Source organism: Anomalospiza imberbis, chromosome 1 (assembly GCF_031753505.1).
Source record: "Anomalospiza imberbis isolate Cuckoo-Finch-1a 21T00152 chromosome 1, ASM3175350v1, whole genome shotgun sequence".
NCBI lineage: Eukaryota > Metazoa > Chordata > Aves > Passeriformes > Viduidae > Anomalospiza > Anomalospiza imberbis.
Genome location: NC_089681.1, coordinates 146,758,930 through 146,771,271, shown reverse-complemented (window position 1 = coordinate 146,771,271; position 12,342 = coordinate 146,758,930).

The window sequence follows — 12,342 nt, the reverse complement described above, 5'->3', positions numbered from 1 at the left end:
GAAAATACCCCATTTGTTAGGCAATAATTATGATCAGTGCAGCTTTGTTCACTCCAAGAGTCAGCAAAAAAAAAAAAAAAAAGGCTCAAAAATTTGAAAATGTAGATTACCAGCAAACCTTAAAGGTCATCTTGACACATAAGGTATTTAATGAATTCTGGATTGATCTTTTTCTTAGTTCTTCTGGAATTGGATTATAATGATTGTATTTGCACAGTCTTTTTTTTTTTTTTTTTGTTGTTGTTGTTGTTTTTTTTTTGGAAACAAAGTGTTTGGTTTCATTAAATAAACTGGGGGCTTTGCTTCAGAGAGTTTAATTGCAACTAAAATATGGATGTAAATGTTGCAATAATCCAGCTCCATTATTGTTTCAGTAATTCAAATAGTCTGGCATACAAGAAAAGAAAGTAAATTCAGCTTCGAATTGAAGGCTATGTAAATTTGGCATTTTTGACTTTAGAGGCTATTTATCTGCAGATTATTTTTGGGGAATTTATGCAGGTATGACTAGGATTGCATTTTTAGAGAGATTGTGTACAGACACCAAAATAAATGGTCAGTGCTTGTGACAGTCCAGCCTGAAGATCCTCTAATAATGTAGGTCCAAGCACTTGAAGAAACTCAGATCCAGGGCTTCCTTATGCAGAGGGCATGACATTTTTATAAATGCTTAAATCTACACAGGAATTATCACTAATTCCAAATTCCAAGAGCTACATTGAAAATGTGCTTATTTAAAATTGCTATTCAGCAGTTCCTTAATTATAGTTTACAAAGCCTGAGTGTGCAGGAACTCCCACTGGAAGACCTGTAATTTTTGGCAAAGGGCAGAATTGAAGACGTGGCACTTTTTTTCACGCTCCTGTAAGACAACCTAGGGAGCTTTCTGCAATTCAGCCCTCCTGGTCTTACACTAAGGCACCAAACCTCTCCAGATTCTTTGTGCAGCTCCCTCATGCCCAGCTCAAGACTGCAGGGTCCATGAGATGTCAGGAAAATAAAAAGTCAGGATGAATATTGTAGCATTTAACCCAAGTGAGCCAAGTTCCCAGGCGGATTTACGTCCTAGCACTAAATTCAGCAGCTAGTCCTGTAACAAGTGTGAAGCTTCTGAAGCCTTATCTTCTCTCAGTTGAATAATACAGGCCTCTGTATAGCCAGACTAAATGGGATTATAATTGAATGTTTCCTTTAAAAAATCAATGGCATGGAAATGACAGGGTCAGCGTTGCCTGAGCGTGTGCTCCATCCTCCCAAATGATGGCATGCACCCCCCAAACACATGCATGTGAGCAGTGCAGCTCTAGAGTAATAATCATTATCATAATATTCTTCTGAAATCTGCATTCAGCTCTAGTTTCCTTGGGCTATGGGTAGGCACACACTTGGGAGCAGGCGAGGATTTATAAACATTGCTGCTGGTGCCCATCACCTCACCCAAAAAGCCTGGGAATGCTGCAGGAATTGCTGAGCACATCCTCATGACCTTCCCTCACCATGCAGAAAGGCAAATCAGATGATCACTGTGGTGTCTTCTTGTTTCTGTCCTTGCTAAAATAAAAGTCACCCTGTTCCTCACCCCGTGATTGGTTCCCAAAGGCAAGGGCTGGCTCTCACATGGCTCCTCCAAAAACCCATGCACTGCAGTCTGGATGGGCTTTTGCCTGCCCTGATCTGATTGCAGAAGACAGCCAGCTGTGGATCTGCTTGGGATAGGGCTGTCTTTAAGGGCTGGCCTGCTCTTTGGTCTAAACAGAGAAAAAAATATCCCTCAAAATGAGTGTGAAGGGACTCGATGTGAGCCCTCGGCTGGTTCGGCGCAAGCTTCACCCATGCACAAACAGAGCTGTGCCTTAGACTGGGCTTCAGACACCCTTTGTCTCCCAGTTTCAGCCCTCCCTAGAAGGAGGGGTGGCCTAAGCAGTAGTTTCATGTTGGTGGGGTCCCAGCACGACTTGGATGACCCACTAGAAATGCTTCTTCTCCATCTCCCCTCCATGGACGGGAGGGATATTCCCAGCTCAGCTTCTGCAGGTGGTTCATAGTGGCATCTGCAGCTACAGGGCTCTGTTCTCATATTTTTCTGCCCTTTCCCATGCCCACAACCCATGTCCCTTCATCTGTCGCTTCTCAGTAATTCCCTGTGCACTGCCTCAGGCCACGGGGCTGATTATGATCATGTGCTGTGTGCTGTAATTCCTTCTGGTTTTCCTTCCTGTGCCCCAAAATGGACACATCATGTTGTTCCCCCAACCAAAACTGAATTTACTTTGCTATGTATGCTCTTGGCCCTTTGCTGGGTTTCCTGGCCCCTCTGATGCACCTCTGGAAATCTGTCCCCTTTTCCTACACATGCCCTTTGCTTTCCCCACATCATTCCCTTCACTATGTCCTGACTTACCAAATTTTGAAGCTCTGGCTCAAACTTAAAATATTTTTAAGCTGTGTGAACACTCTAGAGTTAAATCCCTCTCCAGACTTCCCTTTTATTTTTTTTTTTCTTTACCCAAAATAAGGATGTCTTTTTTCTGGTTAACTCATATTGTCTGCATCCCTCTTTGCTCCCAGCTACATCTGAGCCAGTTCCCAGTAGTAACAGAGAGAGAAGAATTCTGTGCAGTGTGAACAGGAGAGACAAGGGCTGCTGTGCAGCAGCATCTGCTTCTGGGGCCACTCCACATCTCCTCTGCCCCTTCTCACCTGAGCAGAGCTTGCATGGATGACTCAGAGCTAAAAAAGGTGTGTGCCCAGTTCTGTCTGCACAGCAGAAATCCAACCCTGTGCTTGTGGAGCTGGAAACTAAAGAATTCATACCAAGGTCAAAATGCAGTTTTCCCTTTCAGATTTACAGCCAGTTCAGTGAGGATGGATATCAGCCATCTTCCAGGTCATCACAGCCTTCTCCAGCCATTGCTTTCCAAGCTTTGTTTTCCCATCCGAGGTCTCAGATATTTTCAAAATATTGCAGTAAGGCAGTTGCAGTTTCTGGGACATCAATGCCAGTTTAACTTATATAATGAAGAAAACCTTTAAATTTTTTTCCTTTTTTTTTCCAGTTGAAAACTCTGTTTTTCCCTTTAAAAGAGCAGTAAGTATTAAAATCAGATGTTCTGTAGCCCTCATAGCTCTAGGATGGGCTACTATTGCCCTACCCATGTTACAGCACATCAATCTCAGCAGCATCAAGGCAATTTTTTTTTCCATTTCATCTCCAGGCTTATGTTACCCACGAGCTGATGGAGGGAAATGCAAAAGCTGGTGTTTGATTTTGGGGTGAGTTTTTTGGGGGACTGTGTGCCACTTGTTTTGCCACTGAGCAAGGCCAAGCTGTCTCTCCACATCCCCTCTGGTGCTTGGCTGGTTTGGTACCCCTGATAACCCCACCAGCTGCCCAGGCTCCTTCAGACAGTGCCTTGGCTCAGCATCCATCCCCTGGGCTCTCCAGGAAACGGGCTATTAGAGAGAACATGCTTCCCTTCAGCTTCCCCTGGCTCACTCAGGCTTGGAAATTCTCCATTCACAGCTGGCTGTAGCAAAGGTCAGGGTTTTCTGTCAGCTTTTTTTTTCTTCCCTCTATCCAGCCTGGGGAAAAGCAGCAGAACCACAGGTGATGCAGTTTGATTAGAAGGTCCTGAGGCTTAAATTAAACAGAATTATTCATCAAATGTCCAGGCCATTAGTAACAGCCATGCCAGGACCTCTCCCTCTCTCCTCCCATATACATTTCCCTTCCAAAGGCTCAGTGAGATCTAATAAAATAAAATAAAATAAAATAAAATAAAATAAAATAAAATAAAATAAAATAAAAACCTCCCCTCCTTTTCAAAAAGAGGGAAATGGCAATGACAATAACAAACAAGTGAGGGCAGAGCTGGATACTGGATGCTTTGCTTGACACTGGCTGTGCTGCATCCCTGGGGGCAGTGATGCCCCCCAAGCCCCTCCAAGGACTACAGGAGTGTTGTGAGTGTGACAGTGCTGCCCACTGCCATTGACCTTTCCTTCTTCTTCATCCTCAGCCTGCACAAGCCAGCCAAGCCTTCATCTGTATGAACAAATCAGAGACCCAGGGGGGTGCAAGCTCACTGCCAGGTAAATTTGGGGTGACGCAGACTGCTCTTAGCACTCATACATTCCCTCAATCCCCTTCCAAGGGCTGATACTCCCTATGCCACCACCAATATCCACCCCATCCTCACTGAGGAGCACCCTGAAGAACCAAGATCTCATGGCTGAGACCGTGTGCATTTCATTTTTTTTCCTTTTGGAATTTCTCTTTAAGTTTTTGTTTTTTTTTTTTTTTTTTTTTTGTGTTTTTTTGTTTTTTTTTTTTTTTTTTTTTGTTCCTTAGTTGATGAGAATTTAGGTTTCAGGAGAGCTGGACTCACGCATATTTCACCTCTGCCACAGCAGCTGGGCTTTATCTGGGGTGAGACCTTGCAATGAAAGTCAGACTCAGCTCTGCCCTGTTGCTGTGCTCAGAGCCCCAAGTCAATCATCAAGTTATTTTGCAATGTGAAGTAAATCTGTAGTAGCTGGTAATGTGGCAAATGATCTCTGTGCTGCTGAAAGAAAATCAATAAACTGGCTGAGCCTGGAAATTTTACTTCTCTGGCTTTCACATTTTATCCCACAGGTTCTGTTTGTCTGATCGAGTTTTTTTCTCTGGGACAAAATCAGTGTGACAGACATGAAATTTCTGTTTACACTGAGAAACTTTGTTCTGTCCTGTTTTCCTGCCTAAGCAAACTAAACACTGTAAATTTTAGTCATCTCCAGCATGCCTGCCCTGCAGGAATATTACTTGTGCTATTTGCAGAGAAATTATGCTGAATAAAAGAGCACAACTCATCCCTTGGTATTTTACACTTCCTCTACCCTTGGCTGATTATCAGAGATTTGATTTCTATTTAGTACTTCTTCCCAGCTTTGTCCAAATTATTTGTCTTGAACAATTTTTGTCTTGAAAGTATTTTGAGTTCAATCTCCCCTATGGGAATCCCAGGACTTCCACTCCAGCCAGGAAATGCTGTGAGTGCAGCCTGTTCCCAAGCAAATAAATCAGCTTGCACGAGGAAAAATGACAGGAAAGTCTTCCCTCTAAAATATCATTCACCTCTTGGGCCAAAGTTTAGAACTGCTTCTGTTTGACTTGCAACAATTTATCCGTTCCCAAATGAAATAACCACAGAGTTAGATGCAGTCCAAAGCTGTCAGAAAATGTGAAAAACACGGGGATAAGAAACCCACAGAGTTTTATGAAGCCTCTATACTTATTTGTTTATTTATATGTATAAAGACAAACTTTACAAATATAAGGAAGGTATGGGTTTACCATCTTAAAGAAGAGAGGTCTGTGTTTCATTTAATATTTAATTACAAAAATCACCCATAAAAGTCCTTTTAAGCTCTTGTTTTCCAGCTGGAGACCTGTCATGATGCTTTGAAATTATATTCAAAGGGAACCTGGAAATAAATGAAGTAATACACATGATTGAGATAAACATAGCAATTGTCTGATTAGGTATACAAGTGCTACAATAAATCTTATTTGAAAGTATGTTCTGACTGCCTCCTGAGCTGGGAGGCAATTAAAAATTAAAAAGCAATGAAAAATGCAACTCAAAATGTATCAGGCCAGAATTGTTCTTTAGATAAAGGGCAAAGAAAAGTCCCAAGGCTTAGTGGTCACTCCTAAAGAAAGGAGTTCAGGCTTTCTGAGTGGACTCTACTTTGGACAAAACAAGTCATCCTATGTCTGCATTAAATCATAACCCGAAAATAAAGGGCATTTCAAATGTCACAATGATGTAGCTCTCTGACATGGCTGTATTTTGTTAAGAAACCTATCTTTAGCTAAATTTCTCTTTAAAGTTTGTACAGGACTCAGCATCCTTTTGATGCTCTGCTGCAGCACCACAGAGATAACCTCAATTCTGGCCTTTTTCCACTTGTCTGAGCTGGACTGCCCAGCCTCAAGCCCATTGTCTGTATGTGGCAAATATTCACTTCAAGAAAGACATTGAGGGGCTGGAGCATGTCCAGAGACAGTCAACAGAGCTGGAGAAAGGTCTAGGGAGTGAGACCTATAAGGAGCATCTGAGGGAGGTCAGGGGGGCTCAGCCTGGAGAAAAGGAGGCTCAGGGGAGACCACCTCACTCCCTACAGCTCCTGACAGGAGGGTGCAGCCAGGTGAGGGTCAGGCTCTGCTCCTGGGGACAGGTGACATGATCAGAGGACACAGCCTCAAGCTGAGCCAGGGGAGGTTCAGGTTGGACACCAGGAAAAAAATTTCTTCACAGAAGGCGAGATCAGGCACTGGAATGGGCTGCCCAGAGAGGTGATGGAGTCACCATACCTCGAGGTGTCCAGGGAATGATTGGACTCAGCACTTTGGGCTTTGGTCCTGTTGACACAGTGGTGAGTGGTCAAACATTGGACTTGATGATCTTAGAAGTCTTTTCAAACCTTAATGATTCAGTGATTCTGTGAAATACAGATCCTATTTCTCCTTTTCCTTACTTTTGCTCTGGCCATCCAGACCCATGCAAAGCCAGTGCAAAATGTGACAACTGGGCTCATGCAAGGTCAGTCAATGCCAGTAATGTTGCCTCAAAGTTAATTACCCTCTACTTTTGGGAAGGGGGAGTAAAAATATGAATATAATCCTGAATTTAACAAACATAAAAGAGCATATAATTATTTTGGTTACATTGTTATCCCCAGACACTTTCTTGTTCTGGACAGGATCTGCTCCTCTAGGGCAGGAGGTAATTGCTTATTTCCTTGTACACTTCAGTGATGGTTCTGGAGTAGTTAATGATTTATTAGGAGAGCTGGGAATGTTCAGCTGCTCTTCAAGTCAGCCAGCATCGCTGTGCCCAGCACCTCTGATGCTGATAACAAAAAATCCAACAGCCCAGAATCAGGGTCACTAATCAGGAGTGCTGCCAGGCGGTGACACAGTGATGACACAGGCTCTCTGCAGAGATTCCCCTCCTGCCATGAGTCAGGCTTTGGGAAGAAAAGATAATTCTGGTGTTTCAAGGGCTCTCCCACCCCTTGTTTACCTGCTGTAAAAACCTCCTCCAAGCCAGGGGAAGCCCAGCTGCGTTGGCACAAAGCCTGTGGTCAGGCTGGAACTCTCCCCAGACTTATGGGTTGTCAAATGAATATTTGCATCAATTTAATTTTCAATGACTCATGATTGAGTGATTCAGTCCCTCTCTGGACAGCCTTCAAATGGATCTGACCTTTCTTTCAAAGCTTGACCTCAGGTGGGGGTTTAGAGGAGGAACAGGAGAGTGATTCAAGCACACACGCCAGGGTAGGGAGACTTTAGCCTGACAAGGTGCAGCTCACAGAGGAAGAGCTGTCACTGCACAGATACCCGTGATTCCTGCTTTCCTGCTGCCTGGGATCCCATAGCATGGATAGGGATAGGGCAGGGAAGCCACTGCAAGGCAGAACAGGAGCACTGAGACTGAAATGTGTCTGTGAGGCGAGACCTACCCCTCGTATGAGACTTATCCTGCTGAGCCTCCTTGCCCTGAGGTGTCTTTTTTGCCCAGGACAAGCTGGGACACACCAATGTTAAACATCAGTAGAAGGGAGTACGGAGAAGTATCTGTGGGAGACACACCTAATTCTCTGAAAGCACAAAGGTCCATCCCTTTTCAACCTCTGATACCTCCTGCCAGCTACCTGTGCTGCCTCCAGACACCACTTTAGTGTACAGAAATAGTGATTTAACACCCAAGCAGTCTGGCAGGGGAGTTTGAAGACCAGTCCTTGTGCAGGGTACTTCCAGAGATATTGTGGATCCATCGCTGCTGGGGAAGCAGAAGAGGCTGCAGCACATGGTTTGAAGGATACAGAAATCAAATGTGGGGGTGATTTTTGTGCTTTGAGAGAGGGGGAAGGCAAAGCTCTGAGGGGAGACAAGCACCAGAGCAGGAACCCACTGACACCTGGGTAAGATTTGCCAACCCACTGCTCTGGAGGCACCTCCTGCTCTCACAAAACCAGCAAGAAAGCAAACATCTAAAGTAGGTGGTCGGTCAATCTGAACTCTCTCTGTTGTCAGTACTTGTCCAAAATTGCTAAAATGTGGTTGGACAAGGTTGGGCTCAGCCTGGCCGTCACCTCCTGAGTGCAGCATGTCACTCTTACCATCACCAGCTAATGGGCCACCAAATAGCAGCTTTTTGAGGATGCCCTGGGCAAAGACTTTTACAGGTCCAGGTCTACATTTAACCCATGGTGATCACCCTCCACACCTCCCTTTCCTGCCTGTGTCACATATTTTGCATCTACAAAGGTGCACTATTAAATGGTTTCTCTTAAGCACCTACATCTTTACACCATCCCAAACAGTGCAGAGGGAAACTCAGGTTGGACAGGACCTGCTCCAGTCCTCCTGTGCTCTCCCACTCTGTTTCTTGGAGGTAAATTTAAGGCTTTTAAGGAATAAGGAGGAACTGCTTGGTTCAAGAAGTTCCCAGAAAAACGACTGCCTTGAACCCACCTTGCCAAGCAAAGTCAGGTCTCCTGTGCTCCAAAGTGACCCCATTCTCAACACTTCCCTCCCCTTCTTCTTGTGCGTTCCCACTCTTCAGCATCCTCCACATCAAAAATCCTCCTTGCTTCACTGGAAACTTGTTTGCCTCAGCTCTTTGACTTACACCAGTTTTGGGAGCCACCAGAAGCCTCTGTACCCTGCTGCAGTCAAGAGGTGCATGAGCCTGACATGGAACATTCTGTCTTCTCCTGAAGGCTTGTTTTTTGGGAACTCTCTGTTTTCAGAGGTTACTGGCTTGCTCTTATCATGAAAGCTGCCCCTGGCAACACTCGTCCTTCCTTTGTGAGAAAAACATCCCAGGCCTGAAGTTATATAAGTGTCACATGGGTTTAAGGCATTTTTTCCCCTCTCACTCATAAGTGTCAGCCGGAGTTTCTTATCCACAGGCTGGGAGTCCAGGAGCAGTCTGTGTCTCTTTGGCTCCCCTATCTCATCACAGGGCACTTTTCACTTCAGAAATCTCTCTTCCCTGCTCAGGCTGCTCCTCAAGTCAGGAGAAGGACAATCAACTGATGTCTGAAGTGGGGGGTCAGCCCAAAAAGCAGCTTGTCAGAAGGTATTTATGAGCTGGAAAGATGCAAGGTTCTGACCCTTTCACCTCACATTTCCCTGGGAGGGGTTTGAACTGGTAGTTGGTAGGGGCACCAAAGAAAGTCCCTAAAAACTGCTGTAAAAACTACACAGCAAGAAGCAAGAGTCTCTTTGCTCGACAAGAGACTGTGCTCACAAACATGTAGACAAGCATGAAAAACTCTGGAAAACAGAGACAAAAAGCAAGAGAAATAAAAGTAGTTCCAGGCTGCCTCCATACTCGAGCACCGGGCCAAGCCTGAGCTGGAAAAGCCGAGCACATATTTCTCCTTTGCTCTGTTGTGGGAATGCTCCTGCAAAAACATTGCCAAAATCTCCCAGAAACCACAGCTTCTTGGGTGTGAAGCTGTGGTTGGTTCCACACAAGAAGCACAAGACAATCACAAACAGGAGTTAGGCTCAAATGTCTCACGAATTGGACAAGATAGATAAGATGGGATGAGGTCATCCCATTTTTTTCCTGACCAGGAATAATTCCATTTATAATGGTTGTGAGTAGGCTGCTTTAAGAGGGAAGCACAGGATTTGGATGAATGCTTGTTGTACCTCTGAAATTTGCCTTGCTGATCTGTAAACTCTTCCCATGACTTAGCCACAAATTCCAGCCATGGTTTAATATAGTTCTCTTTTTCCTCCTGCTACGTATGCCTGATTCACTTCTTTTCACAGAATCATAGAATCATTAAGGGTGAAAAAGACCTCCAAAAACAAGCCAAATAAAATAAAATTCAGCTAAATACATGCAATGTCACAGAAACACAGCTGCTGCCAAGCAAGGAAATACTTTCCAGAGCTGAGGTTTTTGTTCTTGTTCTCCCTTTCTCCTGCATGCTTACAACATTATGGTTGGCAGAAAAGTTTAATATCTAAAATCAGATCCCACTGTGGACACTGTGATGTTAATGATTCAGCCAATGCCCTTAATCCTTGTAGAAGGGTGTAATGCATTACCTGGTTTTAGTTTAAATAAATTTTCCCCTTTTTTTCTGATCCTTTGATCTTTTTCAATATCTTTACAACCCACCACTGGGCTTTTCTGATGTGAACTGTCACTGATCAGGACTGATACACTCAAAGTGTGACATGATGGGTTTCTTCACACCTCAGTCATCCATATGTTGATGAGAGCAGATCCAGATCAATTGCATTGCTGTGCATAAAATCCTCTAAAATAAAATATTTTGATGCATAGCTTGTTTTGAGGTTTTATTTCCTTGGGTATTTTTTTGTTGGTTGGTTGGGTTTCTTTGCAGGGTACAGGAATATATCTTGTTTAATATAAAGTCAAAATGAGGGAATAAATGTAGGCCAAAAGCAACTTAGACCCTTGGGGCACCTACAAATAAGGGAGCAGCTGAGCTGCAGCTTTTAGAGCTTGGCTTATGCCAAAATGTGTCTTTAATGTTTTTCTTTTGGTTTTTCAGTTAAAGTTTCAAGACATTGAAATTCCCAATTAATTTTACTTCACCAGAATGTTGTAATGGTCATTAATACGTGCAGCTTATTAAGCAGGTGATAATAGCATTACAACAGGAAAAGAAGGGGAAAAGTCAGTGCAGTAACTCAATCAAGTGGCTCAGCCTGCAAAATGTGGCTCCACATTTGACCTGGAGACAGCCCTGTCCATCTGTTCATTCATCTTCAAAATGATAACCTGCATTACAGATGTGCTGCAAGCTTCCAGTCCTGCCGAGGGAAACCTCGAAGAGCAGGAGATGAGTGGTACCTTGGCGTCCTTCACAAACCGAGTTTGCAGCACAGCTGGCAGGGAAACCCTGTCACCGGAGACCAAACCACACAAGCACCTGCTGTTCCCTCATTTCCATTTCTTTTAGTAAACTTTTATCATCACCATTGATTGTTCTGCTGATACGGGGCAGCAGCCGAGCAGCCCTCGATCAATTACCTGAGCAGGCATCATGCCCCATCACCTGCCTAATTGCATCCCTGACCGAGATGGAGCTCAGCCCTGTAATGCTCTACTTAAAGGTAATACACTTGTTATGGGAAGCTGCTAATGGTGCTGCGCTGCGTCTGGAAACAACACAGCTGTTAAAAACTCATTTGGGAGGAAGACACTGATGGTAGGTATTGAGAGGAGAAGTGATGGAAAGTCTCTGTGTTTGCTGTTCTAATTGTTTAATGCAGGAACACTGGCCGAGGTTGTCATCTGTGTGCTTGTTCTAAAGACAGAGCCCGGAATGCGAGGGCACACACGGGGAGGATGAGGCACATGGCCACTGGCAGGGGGTGGCATTGGCCCATCGGGGTCACCACGCAGCTTTTCCATCAGCAGCAAATCTGGCTCTACAATTACGCCTCTCTGAAGAGATAATTGCACGTTTCATGGCAGGCCCCCGCTCGGCAGAGCAGTGCTTGATGCTGACTCCTAAATAAAAGTGCATCTCAGAAGGGTTTGACACTGGATGCTGCAAACACCATTTGGGCAATCTGCTGAGGGGATTGATGTGTGCACAGGGACAGCAAAAATACTGCGTGTATACTACATCAGGGTGATCCAGACTGCCTAAATCATGTCTTGCTCCATTGGGATGATCCAGACTGCCTAAATCATGTCTTGCTCCATTGGGATGATCCAGACTGCCTAAATCTCTCGTGCCTTCAGCAGGAGGAGATCCCTGAAGGTTGAAGGCAGGAAGCTGAAGCTGAACCAGCAGAGTAGGAGGCAGCAGGAAGAGATGGGTACCTGAACTCCTGCCTTTCCTGGAGCTTGGGTCTCCCATCAAATATCTTCAGCCACTTTGAGATTCCTGGTGAAATCAAACGAGAGCTCCTGCTCTCCAAAACACCACCAGTGAGGGAGCCAGCACCCAGCTGTGCAGGATGTGCTGGCACTGCGCATCCTGAGGCGCTTGTCAGATGGGAGGTTGAGTTTCTAAGCTGCAAGGACAGGGTCAAACCTGCAGCTCCTCAATTCCCTCCTCCCACAGGCTGTGGCTGTGCCAAGATTTGGTCTTTCTCCATATGCAGCTCTGGAGTTGGAATGGCCAAGATGGACCACTGCCAGGCCAGAGGGATAGAAAATTAGACCACCACGCTGTAGCGCAGGCCACACACAGGAGGACAGAGCTGCTCTTTGGCCTCTCCTCACAGGACCAGGCCTGAGTTTGTCAGTCAGTGACTGTCTCCTCCAAAGTCATGCTTAAAGC